This window comes from Sphaerodactylus townsendi, linkage group LG13, assembly GCF_021028975.2.
Source record: "Sphaerodactylus townsendi isolate TG3544 linkage group LG13, MPM_Stown_v2.3, whole genome shotgun sequence".
In the NCBI taxonomy this organism is placed as follows: domain Eukaryota; kingdom Metazoa; phylum Chordata; class Lepidosauria; order Squamata; family Sphaerodactylidae; genus Sphaerodactylus; species Sphaerodactylus townsendi.
Window position 1 is genome coordinate 11,357,342 of NC_059437.1, and position 18,387 is coordinate 11,375,728.

Genomic DNA, 18,387 nt, shown 5'->3' on the forward strand with positions numbered 1-18,387 from the left:
TCTATGTTAACTTGCTCCTCACACCATTATAAGTTTAGACTTCTAGTCTCTAAGTGTTTATATTCTTTATTTCTTCCTTATCTATTATCTATCTTTCTCCTTCCCCATTCTGGGAGAATCAAACCAAACTTCTAAAATTTATATATATGGTTGTTGTATTTAGACTGATTTCTGTGAAGGTTTTATGTGTATTTATTAGACTGTAACCTTTTCTATACCCTGGGAAGCCTGAGGCTAGAAAGCCAAACGATGGGGGGGGGGGGGGAACTGTTGCAAGTATGTAGGACTTTAAAAGGATTATTCAGAGACCTTCAGATCACACCAGAATGACATGTGCTGATGTACAACCTACATTATTATTAGAATTAGGGTTGCCAACAGGTTGTGGTGGGTTTTCCGGGCTGCGTGGCCGTGGTCTGGTAGATCTTGTTCCTAATGCTTCACCTGCATCTGTGGCTGGCATCTTCAGAGGTGTATCACTGAGGTCTGTTTTGCATGGGCCAACAACAGCACCTTAGGGATGGTAAAAACACTGTCCCTGTGTAGCGGCATACTTCCCCCCCCAAAAAACGGCGGGAAAACACTGCTTTCTTAACTCGCTCAATGAGTGAGTCAATTGAACTGGCGTAAGGGTGCTGCTTTTAGGCGCTGCGGTTTGCTTTTTCTTACCTACCTTTTCTCTCTGCGAAGCTTTGGAGGGAAGGAGGGACATGCTCACATTACCCTCTGACCCTGAGGGCAGCATGGGTGTGTCCCTCCCTCCGTCCAGAGCTTAAGGTAGGTAAGAAAAACAAACTGGAGTGGAGTGTGGCAGCTTCGGGACCGCCCGCATGGGACCTTGTGAGCAGTCCCGAGGCTGCACCAGCATAAATTATGTCAGTGGCTATCCATTTCTTCTGCCCATGCGGAACTGGCCAGAGAGAAGTGTGTATGTACCACACTGAGTCCTCTGGACTCCAGATGCTCTCCAGACAACAGAGATGAGCTGTCCTGGAGAAAGCGACTATGTTGGTAGGTGGAATTATACTCCACTGAGATTCCTTCCTAGGCTCTAGCCTCTCGATAACTGGGAAATTTTAGGCCCCTTCCGCACATGCAGAATAACGCACTTTCAATCCACTTTCACAATTGTTTGCAAGTAGATTTTGCTATTCCGCACAGCTGCAAAGTGCATTGAAAGTGGACTGAAAGTGCATTATTCTGCATGTGCGGAAGGGGCCTTAGTGTTTTTTTACGCAACAACTTTTAAATTTGCTTTCCAATAGTTCTGCCCTTTTAAAGGAAGATACCATTCAGTACATTCGAATTAGTTGCACAAATGCTAAGTTCGGTAGGCAAGAGCAGAAATATCAAAACCTGCTGATCAACATCAGTTTCCAGAGTCCAAGAGCAGCTTTGGCAATTAAATCACCATCAACCGTTGGGGAAATGCACTAATCGTAAATTGAGATACTTAGTTTCCAAGAGATAGCATTCTCTTTCCTAACTGGCTACTTTTACCCCTTATTAACAAAGCTCTTTCGTTTTGTTTGGCAGTAAAATTGCAGCTGTTCCCGTGGTTTCCCTTCCTGAAGAATTCAGACCATTTTCATTGCCTTCCAATAGGATGCATTTTTATCACAAATACTTTCTTACTAGACTTAGACGGATTCCACATGGGCCAAAAACAGTGGTGTGAAAACAGTGTGAGAATGATGTAAAAGGGTTTAAAATGGTGTGAAAGGGTGTACGTTGTTTTCACACCATTTTCACCCTGCTGTTTTTGGCCCATGCAGAACCCTCCTAAGTCTAGTAAGAAAGTATTTGTGATAAAAATGCATCCTATTGGATGGCAATGAAAATGGCCTGAATTCTTCCTCCTTAGGGTGCAAGCCTGTTACTCGAGCCTCACTGTTTTCCGTGGGGTTTACTCAACAACAAAAACAACAACAATACTTTTAATGGCATAAAATCATACAGCTATAAATAGGTAGTTAAATATATAAGATGAGGAAGAGAATACAGAACAATGATGCTAAGAACGGAGTTGTTGAGCCATTACAAGAAATTTAGCCACATCTTCTGTTCTTTGGGGGCACCAATCACCTAAAACATGGTGTCAAACTCGTGGCCCTCCAGATGTTATGGGCTACAGTTCCCATCATCCCCTGCCAGCATGATGCTGACAGGGGATGATGGGAACTGTAGTCCATAACATCTGGAGGGCCACGAGTTTGACACCTATGACCTAAAAGAAGATGAATCTGCCTTATCAGAGAGTGCCAGTGGCTCAATAAAAGTTTTCCTAAGCGAGTTATGCAGTTCACAGTATAATAAAATATGATCAAGAGATTCAATCTTTCGCTGGAACAGGGGCATCATCTTTTGTGATAAGGCTTCTGTAAGAACCTACCCCAAAGAAGTGCAGAGGGGAGAATATTCACACGAGCGTGCGTGAAAATCCATCTTAGCTGCAGCGAAGATAAGCAATAAAAATAAGATGGAAGAGAACTATTGTTTGGATGTATTGCAGATCTTATAGGTGAGATAAATGTCAAACGCTGAGATGAAAAATTTTGGATTTCAATATCAAGCAGTCTTTGTTTTAAAAGGTTAAAAAAAGAGAGACTCGTCCATATTAATGAAAAAGTCCAACGAGAAGCCAGAGGGTTTATCTTGTTAATTATTTGTGTGTTCCATTTGGTACAGTACGAGTCATTCAACATCAGACTGGTCAGACTTTTAGGCTTAGACCTAAAATGAAGACTTTGCCAGTATTTCAATGTATATAGCCATAGATTTGAATCAGTTTCAGAGCAGAGAGTGTAATAGGTTGCACAGTTGGGGACTCCTAGCAGATTTCGAACAAAGCGTAATTGAATCTGTTCAAGTTGCTTCAGAGTGCCACTTACCCAGATCACGGCACCGTACAAAATCTGTGATAGCATTCTACTGGTACATATTGACACCCCCCCCCCCTTTAATAAGAAAAAGGCATCTAATTGCCATTGCACTCTGTTTTGCCTTAATGGTGATTTGTTTAAACTGTATAGACCAGTTTAAATTATATTGACAACGTATACCCAGATAATTAAAACTTTTGACCTTTTCGATGTATTTCCTCTGAGGAACCAAAGTTTTTGCTTTCAAGACCTTGCAAAGACCAATATTTTTGTTTTCTGGTAATTGATGTCAAGACTATTTTGCTCACAATAGTTGGTGAAGGCACACAATAGGTGGTCCAGACCAACTTTGGTGCAGGAGAGTGGAACGGTGTCATCCATGTACAATGGAGATGGAAATATTGAGTTATTAAGTATTTGAAATTCTTTGGTAGCATCAATCAGGCATCCCAGTTCCTTTGGAAAAGCTGGCATTTCTTAGAGGTCATTAGCTGTTGAAATGGGAGCTTGATCTGGGAATACTCCTCATGGGATGTAAGAGAAGGTTTGTCCAAGAGTAAGCGACGGAGGGCACGAAGGAAGGTTCTTTATGTAGGTGCGTGGTATTTGGTGAAATCTTTTACCAGTCAATGGTGGCTCTGGGCTCGCTTGGTATTCTTTTGAACAGGGATGTGACAATTTGGTTTTTAAAGAGACGGTGGGAGAATATCTCATGAGCATTTAGCACATTTTTCATTTAAAAATTTGGCATATGTGCCTTTAAAAAGTTCAGCAGATATCTTGTATATGTAGGGTTTCAACTGGGGACACTTTAAACCCATGGTGGCAAACCTTTGGCACTCCAGATGTTATGGACTACAATTCCCTGGGGGGGGGTGGGGGGGGGGGGGGGTGGGGGGGGGGGGGGGTGGGGGGGGGGGGGGGTGGGGGGGGGGGGGGGTGGGGGGGGGGGGGGGTGGGGGGGGGGGGGGGTGGGGGGGGGGGGGGGTGGGGGGGGGGGGGGGTGGGGGGGGGGGGGGGTGGGGGGGGGGGGGGGTGGGGGGGGGGGGGGGTGGGGGGGGGGGGGGGTGGGGGGGGGGGGGGGTGGGGGGGGGGGGGGGTGGGGGGGGGGGGGGGTGGGGGGGGGGGGGGGTGGGGGGGGGGGGGGGTGGGGGGGGGGGGGGGTGGGGGGGGGGGGGGGTGGGGGGGGGGGGGGGTGGGGGGGGGGGGGGGTGGGGGGGGGGGGGGGTGGGGGGGGGGGGGGGTGGGGGGGGGGGGGGGTGGGGGGGGGGGGGGGTGGGGGGGGGGGGGGGTGGGGGGGGGGGGGGGTGGGGGGGGGGGGGGGTGGGGGGGGGGGGGGGTGGGGGGGGGGGGGGGTGGGGGGGGGGGGGGGTGGGGGGGGGGGGGGGTGGGGGGGGGGGGGGGTGGGGGGGGGGGGGGGTGGGGGGGGGGGGGGGTGGGGGGGGGGGGGGGTGGGGGGGGGGGGGGGTGGGGGGGGGGGGGGGTGGGGGGGGGGGGGGGTGGGGGGGGGGGGGGGTGGGGGGGGGGGGGGGTGGGGGGGGGGGGGGGTGGGGGGGGGGGGGGGTGGGGGGGGGGGGGGGTGGGGGGGGGGGGGGGTGGGGGGGGGGGGGGGTGGGGGGGGGGGGGGGTGGGGGGGGGGGGGGGTGGGGGGGGGGGGGGGTGGGGGGGGGGGGGGGTGGGGGGGGGGGGGGGTGGGGGGGGGGGGGGGTGGGGGGGGGGGGGGGTGGGGGGGGGGGGGGGTGGGGGGGGGGGGGGGTGGGGGGGGGGGGGGGTGGGGGGGGGGGGGGGTGGGGGGGGGGGGGGGTGGGGGGGGGGGGGGGTGGGGGGGGGGGGGGGTGGGGGGGGGGGGGGGTGGGGGGGGGGGGGGGTGGGGGGGGGGGGGGGTGGGGGGGGGGGGGGGTGGGGGGGGGGGGGGGTGGGGGGGGGGGGGGGTGGGGGGGGGGGGGGGTGGGGGGGGGGGGGGGTGGGGGGGGGGGGGGGTGGGGGGGGGGGGGGGTGGGGGGGGGGGGGGGTGGGGGGGGGGGGGGGTGGGGGGGGGGGGGGGTGGGGGGGGGGGGGGGTGGGGGGGGGGGGGGGTGGGGGGGGGGGGGGGTGGGGGGGGGGGGGGGTGGGGGGGGGGGGGGGTGGGGGGGGGGGGGGGTGGGGGGGGGGGGGGGTGGGGGGGGGGGGGGGTGGGGGGGGGGGGGGGTGGGGGGGGGGGGGGGTGGGGGGGGGGGGGGGTGGGGGGGGGGGGGGGTGGGGGGGGGGGGGGGTGGGGGGGGGGGGGGGTGGGGGGGGGGGGGGGTGGGGGGGGGGGGGGGTGGGGGGGGGGGGGGGTGGGGGGGGGGGGGGGTGGGGGGGGGGGGGGGTGGGGGGGGGGGGGGGTGGGGGGGGGGGGGGGTGGGGGGGGGGGGGGGTGGGGGGGGGGGGGGGTGGGGGGGGGGGGGGGTGGGGGGGGGGGGGGGTGGGGGGGGGGGGGGGTGGGGGGGGGGGGGGGTGGGGGGGGGGGGGGGTGGGGGGGGGGGGGGGTGGGGGGGGGGGGGGGTGGGGGGGGGGGGGGGTGGGGGGGGGGGGGGGTGGGGGGGGGGGGGGGTGGGGGGGGGGGGGGGTGGGGGGGGGGGGGGGTGGGGGGGGGGGGGGGTGGGGGGGGGGGGGGGTGGGGGGGGGGGGGGGTGGGGGGGGGGGGGGGTGGGGGGGGGGGGGGGTGGGGGGGGGGGGGGGTGGGGGGGGGGGGGGGTGGGGGGGGGGGGGGGTGGGGGGGGGGGGGGGTGGGGGGGGGGGGGGGTGGGGGGGGGGGGGGGTGGGGGGGGGGGGGGGTGGGGGGGGGGGGGGGTGGGGGGGGGGGGGGGTGGGGGGGGGGGGGGGTGGGGGGGGGGGGGGGTGGGGGGGGGGGGGGGTGGGGGGGGGGGGGGGTGGGGGGGGGGGGGGGTGGGGGGGGGGGGGGGTGGGGGGGGGGGGGGGTGGGGGGGGGGGGGGGTGGGGGGGGGGGGGGGTGGGGGGGGGGGGGGGTGGGGGGGGGGGGGGGTGGGGGGGGGGGGGGGTGGGGGGGGGGGGGGGTGGGGGGGGGGGGGGGTGGGGGGGGGGGGGGGTGGGGGGGGGGGGGGGTGGGGGGGGGGGGGGGTGGGGGGGGGGGGGGGTGGGGGGGGGGGGGGGTGGGGGGGGGGGGGGGTGGGGGGGGGGGGGGGTGGGGGGGGGGGGGGGTGGGGGGGGGGGGGGGTGGGGGGGGGGGGGGGTGGGGGGGGGGGGGGGTGGGGGGGGGGGGGGGTGGGGGGGGGGGGGGGTGGGGGGGGGGGGGGGTGGGGGGGGGGGGGGGTGGGGGGGGGGGGGGGTGGGGGGGGGGGGGGGTGGGGGGGGGGGGGGGTGGGGGGGGGGGGGGGTGGGGGGGGGGGGGGGTGGGGGGGGGGGGGGGTGGGGGGGGGGGGGGGTGGGGGGGGGGGGGGGTGGGGGGGGGGGGGGGTGGGGGGGGGGGGGGGTGGGGGGGGGGGGGGGTGGGGGGGGGGGGGGGTGGGGGGGGGGGGGGGTGGGGGGGGGGGGGGGTGGGGGGGGGGGGGGGTGGGGGGGGGGGGGGGTGGGGGGGGGGGGGGGTGGGGGGGGGGGGGGGTGGGGGGGGGGGGGGGTGGGGGGGGGGGGGGGTGGGGGGGGGGGGGGGTGGGGGGGGGGGGGGGTGGGGGGGGGGGGGGGTGGGGGGGGGGGGGGGTGGGGGGGGGGGGGGGTGGGGGGGGGGGGGGGTGGGGGGGGGGGGGGGTGGGGGGGGGGGGGGGTGGGGGGGGGGGGGGGTGGGGGGGGGGGGGGGTGGGGGGGGGGGGGGGTGGGGGGGGGGGGGGGTGGGGGGGGGGGGGGGTGGGGGGGGGGGGGGGTGGGGGGGGGGGGGGGTGGGGGGGGGGGGGGGTGGGGGGGGGGGGGGGTGGGGGGGGGGGGGGGTGGGGGGGGGGGGGGGTGGGGGGGGGGGGGGGTGGGGGGGGGGGGGGGTGGGGGGGGGGGGGGGTGGGGGGGGGGGGGGGTGGGGGGGGGGGGGGGTGGGGGGGGGGGGGGGTGGGGGGGGGGGGGGGTGGGGGGGGGGGGGGGTGGGGGGGGGGGGGGGTGGGGGGGGGGGGGGGTGGGGGGGGGGGGGGGTGGGGGGGGGGGGGGGTGGGGGGGGGGGGGGGTGGGGGGGGGGGGGGGTGGGGGGGGGGGGGGGTGGGGGGGGGGGGGGGTGGGGGGGGGGGGGGGTGGGGGGGGGGGGGGGTGGGGGGGGGGGGGGGTGGGGGGGGGGGGGGGTGGGGGGGGGGGGGGGTGGGGGGGGGGGGGGGTGGGGGGGGGGGGGGGTGGGGGGGGGGGGGGGTGGGGGGGGGGGGGGGTGGGGGGGGGGGGGGGTGGGGGGGGGGGGGGGTGGGGGGGGGGGGGGGTGGGGGGGGGGGGGGGTGGGGGGGGGGGGGGGTGGGGGGGGGGGGGGGTGGGGGGGGGGGGGGGTGGGGGGGGGGGGGGGTGGGGGGGGGGGGGGGTGGGGGGGGGGGGGGGTGGGGGGGGGGGGGGGTGGGGGGGGGGGGGGGTGGGGGGGGGGGGGGGTGGGGGGGGGGGGGGGTGGGGGGGGGGGGGGGTGGGGGGGGGGGGGGGTGGGGGGGGGGGGGGGTGGGGGGGGGGGGGGGTGGGGGGGGGGGGGGGTGGGGGGGGGGGGGGGTGGGGGGGGGGGGGGGTGGGGGGGGGGGGGGGTGGGGGGGGGGGGGGGTGGGGGGGGGGGGGGGTGGGGGGGGGGGGGGGTGGGGGGGGGGGGGGGTGGGGGGGGGGGGGGGTGGGGGGGGGGGGGGGTGGGGGGGGGGGGGGGTGGGGGGGGGGGGGGGTGGGGGGGGGGGGGGGTGGGGGGGGGGGGGGGTGGGGGGGGGGGGGGGTGGGGGGGGGGGGGGGTGGGGGGGGGGGGGGGTGGGGGGGGGGGGGGGTGGGGGGGGGGGGGGGTGGGGGGGGGGGGGGGTGGGGGGGGGGGGGGGTGGGGGGGGGGGGGGGTGGGGGGGGGGGGGGGTGGGGGGGGGGGGGGGTGGGGGGGGGGGGGGGTGGGGGGGGGGGGGGGTGGGGGGGGGGGGGGGTGGGGGGGGGGGGGGGTGGGGGGGGGGGGGGGTGGGGGGGGGGGGGGGTGGGGGGGGGGGGGGGTGGGGGGGGGGGGGGGTGGGGGGGGGGGGGGGTGGGGGGGGGGGGGGGTGGGGGGGGGGGGGGGTGGGGGGGGGGGGGGGTGGGGGGGGGGGGGGGTGGGGGGGGGGGGGGGTGGGGGGGGGGGGGGGTGGGGGGGGGGGGGGGTGGGGGGGGGGGGGGGTGGGGGGGGGGGGGGGTGGGGGGGGGGGGGGGTGGGGGGGGGGGGGGGTGGGGGGGGGGGGGGGTGGGGGGGGGGGGGGGTGGGGGGGGGGGGGGGTGGGGGGGGGGGGGGGTGGGGGGGGGGGGGGGTGGGGGGGGGGGGGGGTGGGGGGGGGGGGGGGTGGGGGGGGGGGGGGGTGGGGGGGGGGGGGGGTGGGGGGGGGGGGGGGTGGGGGGGGGGGGGGGTGGGGGGGGGGGGGGGTGGGGGGGGGGGGGGGTGGGGGGGGGGGGGGGTGGGGGGGGGGGGGGGTGGGGGGGGGGGGGGGTGGGGGGGGGGGGGGGTGGGGGGGGGGGGGGGTGGGGGGGGGGGGGGGTGGGGGGGGGGGGGGGTGGGGGGGGGGGGGGGTGGGGGGGGGGGGGGGTGGGGGGGGGGGGGGGTGGGGGGGGGGGGGGGTGGGGGGGGGGGGGGGTGGGGGGGGGGGGGGGTGGGGGGGGGGGGGGGTGGGGGGGGGGGGGGGTGGGGGGGGGGGGGGGTGGGGGGGGGGGGGGGTGGGGGGGGGGGGGGGTGGGGGGGGGGGGGGGTGGGGGGGGGGGGGGGTGGGGGGGGGGGGGGGTGGGGGGGGGGGGGGGTGGGGGGGGGGGGGGGTGGGGGGGGGGGGGGGTGGGGGGGGGGGGGGGTGGGGGGGGGGGGGGGTGGGGGGGGGGGGGGGTGGGGGGGGGGGGGGGTGGGGGGGGGGGGGGGTGGGGGGGGGGGGGGGTGGGGGGGGGGGGGGGTGGGGGGGGGGGGGGGTGGGGGGGGGGGGGGGTGGGGGGGGGGGGGGGTGGGGGGGGGGGGGGGTGGGGGGGGGGGGGGGTGGGGGGGGGGGGGGGTGGGGGGGGGGGGGGGTGGGGGGGGGGGGGGGTGGGGGGGGGGGGGGGTGGGGGGGGGGGGGGGTGGGGGGGGGGGGGGGTGGGGGGGGGGGGGGGTGGGGGGGGGGGGGGGTGGGGGGGGGGGGGGGTGGGGGGGGGGGGGGGTGGGGGGGGGGGGGGGTGGGGGGGGGGGGGGGTGGGGGGGGGGGGGGGTGGGGGGGGGGGGGGGTGGGGGGGGGGGGGGGTGGGGGGGGGGGGGGGTGGGGGGGGGGGGGGGTGGGGGGGGGGGGGGGTGGGGGGGGGGGGGGGTGGGGGGGGGGGGGGGTGGGGGGGGGGGGGGGTGGGGGGGGGGGGGGGTGGGGGGGGGGGGGGGTGGGGGGGGGGGGGGGTGGGGGGGGGGGGGGGTGGGGGGGGGGGGGGGTGGGGGGGGGGGGGGGTGGGGGGGGGGGGGGGTGGGGGGGGGGGGGGGTGGGGGGGGGGGGGGGTGGGGGGGGGGGGGGGTGGGGGGGGGGGGGGGTGGGGGGGGGGGGGGGTGGGGGGGGGGGGGGGTGGGGGGGGGGGGGGGTGGGGGGGGGGGGGGGTGGGGGGGGGGGGGGGTGGGGGGGGGGGGGGGTGGGGGGGGGGGGGGGTGGGGGGGGGGGGGGGTGGGGGGGGGGGGGGGTGGGGGGGGGGGGGGGTGGGGGGGGGGGGGGGTGGGGGGGGGGGGGGGTGGGGGGGGGGGGGGGTGGGGGGGGGGGGGGGTGGGGGGGGGGGGGGGTGGGGGGGGGGGGGGGTGGGGGGGGGGGGGGGTGGGGGGGGGGGGGGGTGGGGGGGGGGGGGGGTGGGGGGGGGGGGGGGTGGGGGGGGGGGGGGGTGGGGGGGGGGGGGGGTGGGGGGGGGGGGGGGTGGGGGGGGGGGGGGGTGGGGGGGGGGGGGGGTGGGGGGGGGGGGGGGTGGGGGGGGGGGGGGGTGGGGGGGGGGGGGGGTGGGGGGGGGGGGGGGTGGGGGGGGGGGGGGGTGGGGGGGGGGGGGGGTGGGGGGGGGGGGGGGTGGGGGGGGGGGGGGGTGGGGGGGGGGGGGGGTGGGGGGGGGGGGGGGTGGGGGGGGGGGGGGGTGGGGGGGGGGGGGGGTGGGGGGGGGGGGGGGTGGGGGGGGGGGGGGGTGGGGGGGGGGGGGGGTGGGGGGGGGGGGGGGTGGGGGGGGGGGGGGGTGGGGGGGGGGGGGGGTGGGGGGGGGGGGGGGTGGGGGGGGGGGGGGGTGGGGGGGGGGGGGGGTGGGGGGGGGGGGGGGTGGGGGGGGGGGGGGGTGGGGGGGGGGGGGGGTGGGGGGGGGGGGGGGTGGGGGGGGGGGGGGGTGGGGGGGGGGGGGGGTGGGGGGGGGGGGGGGTGGGGGGGGGGGGGGGTGGGGGGGGGGGGGGGTGGGGGGGGGGGGGGGTGGGGGGGGGGGGGGGTGGGGGGGGGGGGGGGTGGGGGGGGGGGGGGGTGGGGGGGGGGGGGGGTGGGGGGGGGGGGGGGTGGGGGGGGGGGGGGGTGGGGGGGGGGGGGGGTGGGGGGGGGGGGGGGTGGGGGGGGGGGGGGGTGGGGGGGGGGGGGGGTGGGGGGGGGGGGGGGTGGGGGGGGGGGGGGGTGGGGGGGGGGGGGGGTGGGGGGGGGGGGGGGTGGGGGGGGGGGGGGGTGGGGGGGGGGGGGGGTGGGGGGGGGGGGGGGTGGGGGGGGGGGGGGGTGGGGGGGGGGGGGGGTGGGGGGGGGGGGGGGTGGGGGGGGGGGGGGGTGGGGGGGGGGGGGGGTGGGGGGGGGGGGGGGTGGGGGGGGGGGGGGGTGGGGGGGGGGGGGGGTGGGGGGGGGGGGGGGTGGGGGGGGGGGGGGGTGGGGGGGGGGGGGGGTGGGGGGGGGGGGGGGTGGGGGGGGGGGGGGGTGGGGGGGGGGGGGGGTGGGGGGGGGGGGGGGTGGGGGGGGGGGGGGGTGGGGGGGGGGGGGGGTGGGGGGGGGGGGGGGTGGGGGGGGGGGGGGGTGGGGGGGGGGGGGGGTGGGGGGGGGGGGGGGTGGGGGGGGGGGGGGGTGGGGGGGGGGGGGGGTGGGGGGGGGGGGGGGTGGGGGGGGGGGGGGGTGGGGGGGGGGGGGGGTGGGGGGGGGGGGGGGTGGGGGGGGGGGGGGGTGGGGGGGGGGGGGGGTGGGGGGGGGGGGGGGTGGGGGGGGGGGGGGGTGGGGGGGGGGGGGGGTGGGGGGGGGGGGGGGTGGGGGGGGGGGGGGGTGGGGGGGGGGGGGGGTGGGGGGGGGGGGGGGTGGGGGGGGGGGGGGGTGGGGGGGGGGGGGGGTGGGGGGGGGGGGGGGTGGGGGGGGGGGGGGGTGGGGGGGGGGGGGGGTGGGGGGGGGGGGGGGTGGGGGGGGGGGGGGGTGGGGGGGGGGGGGGGTGGGGGGGGGGGGGGGTGGGGGGGGGGGGGGGTGGGGGGGGGGGGGGGTGGGGGGGGGGGGGGGTGGGGGGGGGGGGGGGTGGGGGGGGGGGGGGGTGGGGGGGGGGGGGGGTGGGGGGGGGGGGGGGTGGGGGGGGGGGGGGGTGGGGGGGGGGGGGGGTGGGGGGGGGGGGGGGTGGGGGGGGGGGGGGGTGGGGGGGGGGGGGGGTGGGGGGGGGGGGGGGTGGGGGGGGGGGGGGGTGGGGGGGGGGGGGGGTGGGGGGGGGGGGGGGTGGGGGGGGGGGGGGGTGGGGGGGGGGGGGGGTGGGGGGGGGGGGGGGTGGGGGGGGGGGGGGGTGGGGGGGGGGGGGGGTGGGGGGGGGGGGGGGTGGGGGGGGGGGGGGGTGGGGGGGGGGGGGGGTGGGGGGGGGGGGGGGTGGGGGGGGGGGGGGGTGGGGGGGGGGGGGGGTGGGGGGGGGGGGGGGTGGGGGGGGGGGGGGGTGGGGGGGGGGGGGGGTGGGGGGGGGGGGGGGTGGGGGGGGGGGGGGGTGGGGGGGGGGGGGGGTGGGGGGGGGGGGGGGTGGGGGGGGGGGGGGGTGGGGGGGGGGGGGGGTGGGGGGGGGGGGGGGTGGGGGGGGGGGGGGGTGGGGGGGGGGGGGGGTGGGGGGGGGGGGGGGTGGGGGGGGGGGGGGGTGGGGGGGGGGGGGGGTGGGGGGGGGGGGGGGTGGGGGGGGGGGGGGGTGGGGGGGGGGGGGGGTGGGGGGGGGGGGGGGTGGGGGGGGGGGGGGGTGGGGGGGGGGGGGGGTGGGGGGGGGGGGGGGTGGGGGGGGGGGGGGGTGGGGGGGGGGGGGGGTGGGGGGGGGGGGGGGTGGGGGGGGGGGGGGGTGGGGGGGGGGGGGGGTGGGGGGGGGGGGGGGTGGGGGGGGGGGGGGGTGGGGGGGGGGGGGGGTGGGGGGGGGGGGGGGTGGGGGGGGGGGGGGGTGGGGGGGGGGGGGGGTGGGGGGGGGGGGGGGTGGGGGGGGGGGGGGGTGGGGGGGGGGGGGGGTGGGGGGGGGGGGGGGTGGGGGGGGGGGGGGGTGGGGGGGGGGGGGGGTGGGGGGGGGGGGGGGTGGGGGGGGGGGGGGGTGGGGGGGGGGGGGGGTGGGGGGGGGGGGGGGTGGGGGGGGGGGGGGGTGGGGGGGGGGGGGGGTGGGGGGGGGGGGGGGTGGGGGGGGGGGGGGGTGGGGGGGGGGGGGGGTGGGGGGGGGGGGGGGTGGGGGGGGGGGGGGGTGGGGGGGGGGGGGGGTGGGGGGGGGGGGGGGTGGGGGGGGGGGGGGGTGGGGGGGGGGGGGGGTGGGGGGGGGGGGGGGTGGGGGGGGGGGGGGGTGGGGGGGGGGGGGGGTGGGGGGGGGGGGGGGTGGGGGGGGGGGGGGGTGGGGGGGGGGGGGGGTGGGGGGGGGGGGGGGTGGGGGGGGGGGGGGGTGGGGGGGGGGGGGGGTGGGGGGGGGGGGGGGTGGGGGGGGGGGGGGGTGGGGGGGGGGGGGGGTGGGGGGGGGGGGGGGTGGGGGGGGGGGGGGGTGGGGGGGGGGGGGGGTGGGGGGGGGGGGGGGTGGGGGGGGGGGGGGGTGGGGGGGGGGGGGGGTGGGGGGGGGGGGGGGTGGGGGGGGGGGGGGGTGGGGGGGGGGGGGGGTGGGGGGGGGGGGGGGTGGGGGGGGGGGGGGGTGGGGGGGGGGGGGGGTGGGGGGGGGGGGGGGTGGGGGGGGGGGGGGGTGGGGGGGGGGGGGGGTGGGGGGGGGGGGGGGTGGGGGGGGGGGGGGGTGGGGGGGGGGGGGGGTGGGGGGGGGGGGGGGTGGGGGGGGGGGGGGGTGGGGGGGGGGGGGGGTGGGGGGGGGGGGGGGTGGGGGGGGGGGGGGGTGGGGGGGGGGGGGGGTGGGGGGGGGGGGGGGTGGGGGGGGGGGGGGGTGGGGGGGGGGGGGGGTGGGGGGGGGGGGGGGTGGGGGGGGGGGGGGGTGGGGGGGGGGGGGGGTGGGGGGGGGGGGGGGTGGGGGGGGGGGGGGGTGGGGGGGGGGGGGGGTGGGGGGGGGGGGGGGTGGGGGGGGGGGGGGGTGGGGGGGGGGGGGGGTGGGGGGGGGGGGGGGTGGGGGGGGGGGGGGGTGGGGGGGGGGGGGGGTGGGGGGGGGGGGGGGTGGGGGGGGGGGGGGGTGGGGGGGGGGGGGGGTGGGGGGGGGGGGGGGTGGGGGGGGGGGGGGGTGGGGGGGGGGGGGGGTGGGGGGGGGGGGGGGTGGGGGGGGGGGGGGGTGGGGGGGGGGGGGGGTGGGGGGGGGGGGGGGTGGGGGGGGGGGGGGGTGGGGGGGGGGGGGGGTGGGGGGGGGGGGGGGTGGGGGGGGGGGGGGGTGGGGGGGGGGGGGGGTGGGGGGGGGGGGGGGTGGGGGGGGGGGGGGGTGGGGGGGGGGGGGGGTGGGGGGGGGGGGGGGTGGGGGGGGGGGGGGGTGGGGGGGGGGGGGGGTGGGGGGGGGGGGGGGTGGGGGGGGGGGGGGGTGGGGGGGGGGGGGGGTGGGGGGGGGGGGGGGTGGGGGGGGGGGGGGGTGGGGGGGGGGGGGGGTGGGGGGGGGGGGGGGTGGGGGGGGGGGGGGGTGGGGGGGGGGGGGGGTGGGGGGGGGGGGGGGTGGGGGGGGGGGGGGGTGGGGGGGGGGGGGGGTGGGGGGGGGGGGGGGTGGGGGGGGGGGGGGGTGGGGGGGGGGGGGGGTGGGGGGGGGGGGGGGTGGGGGGGGGGGGGGGTGGGGGGGGGGGGGGGTGGGGGGGGGGGGGGGTGGGGGGGGGGGGGGGTGGGGGGGGGGGGGGGTGGGGGGGGGGGGGGGTGGGGGGGGGGGGGGGTGGGGGGGGGGGGGGGTGGGGGGGGGGGGGGGTGGGGGGGGGGGGGGGTGGGGGGGGGGGGGGGTGGGGGGGGGGGGGGGTGGGGGGGGGGGGGGGTGGGGGGGGGGGGGGGTGGGGGGGGGGGGGGGTGGGGGGGGGGGGGGGTGGGGGGGGGGGGGGGTGGGGGGGGGGGGGGGTGGGGGGGGGGGGGGGTGGGGGGGGGGGGGGGTGGGGGGGGGGGGGGGTGGGGGGGGGGGGGGGTGGGGGGGGGGGGGGGTGGGGGGGGGGGGGGGTGGGGGGGGGGGGGGGTGGGGGGGGGGGGGGGTGGGGGGGGGGGGGGGTGGGGGGGGGGGGGGGTGGGGGGGGGGGGGGGTGGGGGGGGGGGGGGGTGGGGGGGGGGGGGGGTGGGGGGGGGGGGGGGTGGGGGGGGGGGGGGGTGGGGGGGGGGGGGGGTGGGGGGGGGGGGGGGTGGGGGGGGGGGGGGGTGGGGGGGGGGGGGGGTGGGGGGGGGGGGGGGTGGGGGGGGGGGGGGGTGGGGGGGGGGGGGGGTGGGGGGGGGGGGGGGTGGGGGGGGGGGGGGGTGGGGGGGGGGGGGGGTGGGGGGGGGGGGGGGTGGGGGGGGGGGGGGGTGGGGGGGGGGGGGGGTGGGGGGGGGGGGGGGTGGGGGGGGGGGGGGGTGGGGGGGGGGGGGGGTGGGGGGGGGGGGGGGTGGGGGGGGGGGGGGGTGGGGGGGGGGGGGGGTGGGGGGGGGGGGGGGTGGGGGGGGGGGGGGGTGGGGGGGGGGGGGGGTGGGGGGGGGGGGGGGTGGGGGGGGGGGGGGGTGGGGGGGGGGGGGGGTGGGGGGGGGGGGGGGTGGGGGGGGGGGGGGGTGGGGGGGGGGGGGGGTGGGGGGGGGGGGGGGTGGGGGGGGGGGGGGGTGGGGGGGGGGGGGGGTGGGGGGGGGGGGGGGTGGGGGGGGGGGGGGGTGGGGGGGGGGGGGGGTGGGGGGGGGGGGGGGTGGGGGGGGGGGGGGGTGGGGGGGGGGGGGGGTGGGGGGGGGGGGGGGTGGGGGGGGGGGGGGGTGGGGGGGGGGGGGGGTGGGGGGGGGGGGGGGTGGGGGGGGGGGGGGGTGGGGGGGGGGGGGGGTGGGGGGGGGGGGGGGTGGGGGGGGGGGGGGGTGGGGGGGGGGGGGGGTGGGGGGGGGGGGGGGTGGGGGGGGGGGGGGGTGGGGGGGGGGGGGGGTGGGGGGGGGGGGGGGTGGGGGGGGGGGGGGGTGGGGGGGGGGGGGGGTGGGGGGGGGGGGGGGTGGGGGGGGGGGGGGGTGGGGGGGGGGGGGGGTGGGGGGGGGGGGGGGTGGGGGGGGGGGGGGGTGGGGGGGGGGGGGGGTGGGGGGGGGGGGGGGTGGGGGGGGGGGGGGGTGGGGGGGGGGGGGGGTGGGGGGGGGGGGGGGTGGGGGGGGGGGGGGGTGGGGGGGGGGGGGGGTGGGGGGGGGGGGGGGTGGGGGGGGGGGGGGGTGGGGGGGGGGGGGGGTGGGGGGGGGGGGGGGTGGGGGGGGGGGGGGGTGGGGGGGGGGGGGGGTGGGGGGGGGGGGGGGTGGGGGGGGGGGGGGGTGGGGGGGGGGGGGGGTGGGGGGGGGGGGGGGTGGGGGGGGGGGGGGGTGGGGGGGGGGGGGGGTGGGGGGGGGGGGGGGTGGGGGGGGGGGGGGGTGGGGGGGGGGGGGGGTGGGGGGGGGGGGGGGTGGGGGGGGGGGGGGGTGGGGGGGGGGGGGGGTGGGGGGGGGGGGGGGTGGGGGGGGGGGGGGGTGGGGGGGGGGGGGGGTGGGGGGGGGGGGGGGTGGGGGGGGGGGGGGGTGGGGGGGGGGGGGGGTGGGGGGGGGGGGGGGTGGGGGGGGGGGGGGGTGGGGGGGGGGGGGGGTGGGGGGGGGGGGGGGTGGGGGGGGGGGGGGGTGGGGGGGGGGGGGGGTGGGGGGGGGGGGGGGTGGGGGGGGGGGGGGGTGGGGGGGGGGGGGGGTGGGGGGGGGGGGGGGTGGGGGGGGGGGGGGGTGGGGGGGGGGGGGGGTGGGGGGGGGGGGGGGTGGGGGGGGGGGGGGGTGGGGGGGGGGGGGGGTGGGGGGGGGGGGGGGTGGGGGGGGGGGGGGGTGGGGGGGGGGGGGGGTGGGGGGGGGGGGGGGTGGGGGGGGGGGGGGGTGGGGGGGGGGGGGGGTGGGGGGGGGGGGGGGTGGGGGGGGGGGGGGGTGGGGGGGGGGGGGGGTGGGGGGGGGGGGGGGTGGGGGGGGGGGGGGGTGGGGGGGGGGGGGGGTGGGGGGGGGGGGGGGTGGGGGGGGGGGGGGGTGGGGGGGGGGGGGGGTGGGGGGGGGGGGGGGTGGGGGGGGGGGGGGGTGGGGGGGGGGGGGGGTGGGGGGGGGGGGGGGTGGGGGGGGGGGGGGGTGGGGGGGGGGGGGGGTGGGGGGGGGGGGGGGTGGGGGGGGGGGGGGGTGGGGGGGGGGGGGGGTGGGGGGGGGGGGGGGTGGGGGGGGGGGGGGGTGGGGGGGGGGGGGGGTGGGGGGGGGGGGGGGTGGGGGGGGGGGGGGGTGGGGGGGGGGGGGGGTGGGGGGGGGGGGGGGTGGGGGGGGGGGGGGGTGGGGGGGGGGGGGGGTGGGGGGGGGGGGGGGTGGGGGGGGGGGGGGGTGGGGGGGGGGGGGGGTGGGGGGGGGGGGGGGTGGGGGGGGGGGGGGGTGGGGGGGGGGGGGGGTGGGGGGGGGGGGGGGTGGGGGGGGGGGGGGGTGGGGGGGGGGGGGGGTGGGGGGGGGGGGGGGTGGGGGGGGGGGGGGGTGGGGGGGGGGGGGGGTGGGGGGGGGGGGGGGTGGGGGGGGGGGGGGGTGGGGGGGGGGGGGGGTGGGGGGGGGGGGGGGTGGGGGGGGGGGGGGGTGGGGGGGGGGGGGGGTGGGGGGGGGGGGGGGTGGGGGGGGGGGGGGGTGGGGGGGGGGGGGGGTGGGGGGGGGGGGGGGTGGGGGGGGGGGGGGGTGGGGGGGGGGGGGGGTGGGGGGGGGGGGGGGTGGGGGGGGGGGGGGGTGGGGGGGGGGGGGGGTGGGGGGGGGGGGGGGTGGGGGGGGGGGGGGGTGGGGGGGGGGGGGGGTGGGGGGGGGGGGGGGTGGGGGGGGGGGGGGGTGGGGGGGGGGGGGGGTGGGGGGGGGGGGGGGTGGGGGGGGGGGGGGGTGGGGGGGGGGGGGGGTGGGGGGGGGGGGGGGTGGGGGGGGGGGGGGGTGGGGGGGGGGGGGGGTGGGGGGGGGGGGGGGTGGGGGGGGGGGGGGGTGGGGGGGGGGGGGGGTGGGGGGGGGGGGGGGTGGGGGGGGGGGGGGGTGGGGGGGGGGGGGGGTGGGGGGGGGGGGGGGTGGGGGGGGGGGGGGGTGGGGGGGGGGGGGGGTGGGGGGGGGGGGGGGTGGGGGGGGGGGGGGGTGGGGGGGGGGGGGGGTGGGGGGGGGGGGGGGTGGGGGGGGGGGGGGGTGGGGGGGGGGGGGGGTGGGGGGGGGGGGGGGTGGGGGGGGGGGGGGGTGGGGGGGGGGGGGGGTGGGGGGGGGGGGGGGTGGGGGGGGGGGGGGGTGGGGGGGGGGGGGGGTGGGGGGGGGGGGGGGTGGGGGGGGGGGGGGGTGGGGGGGGGGGGGGGTGGGGGGGGGGGGGGGTGGGGGGGGGGGGGGGTGGGGGGGGGGGGGGGTGGGGGGGGGGGGGGGTGGGGGGGGGGGGGGGTGGGGGGGGGGGGGGGTGGGGGGGGGGGGGGGTGGGGGGGGGGGGGGGTGGGGGGGGGGGGGGGTGGGGGGGGGGGGGGGTGGGGGGGGGGGGGGGTGGGGGGGGGGGGGGGTGGGGGGGGGGGGGGGTGGGGGGGGGGGGGGGTGGGGGGGGGGGGGGGTGGGGGGGGGGGGGGGTGGGGGGGGGGGGGGGTGGGGGGGGGGGGGGGTGGGGGGGGGGGGGGGTGGGGGGGGGGGGGGGTGGGGGGGGGGGGGGGTGGGGGGGGGGGGGGGTGGGGGGGGGGGGGGGTGGGGGGGGGGGGGGGTGGGGGGGGGGGGGGGTGGGGGGGGGGGGGGGTGGGGGGGGGGGGGGGTGGGGGGGGGGGGGGGTGGGGGGGGGGGGGGGTGGGGGGGGGGGGGGGTGGGGGGGGGGGGGGGTGGGGGGGGGGGGGGGTGGGGGGGGGGGGGGGTGGGGGGGGGGGGGGGTGGGGGGGGGGGGGGGTGGGGGGGGGGGGGGGTGGGGGGGGGGGGGGGTGGGG

General features: G+C 83.1%; 1 protein-coding gene across 1 annotated transcript in view; it reads left to right on the forward strand.

Moving 5' to 3' along the window:
- The window catches only part of LOC125442954 (connector enhancer of kinase suppressor of ras 2-like), a 358,128-nt gene that overhangs the window by 127,231 nt on the left and 212,510 nt on the right, over positions 1-18,387 (forward strand). The gene's annotated exons all lie outside the window — the stretch shown is intronic.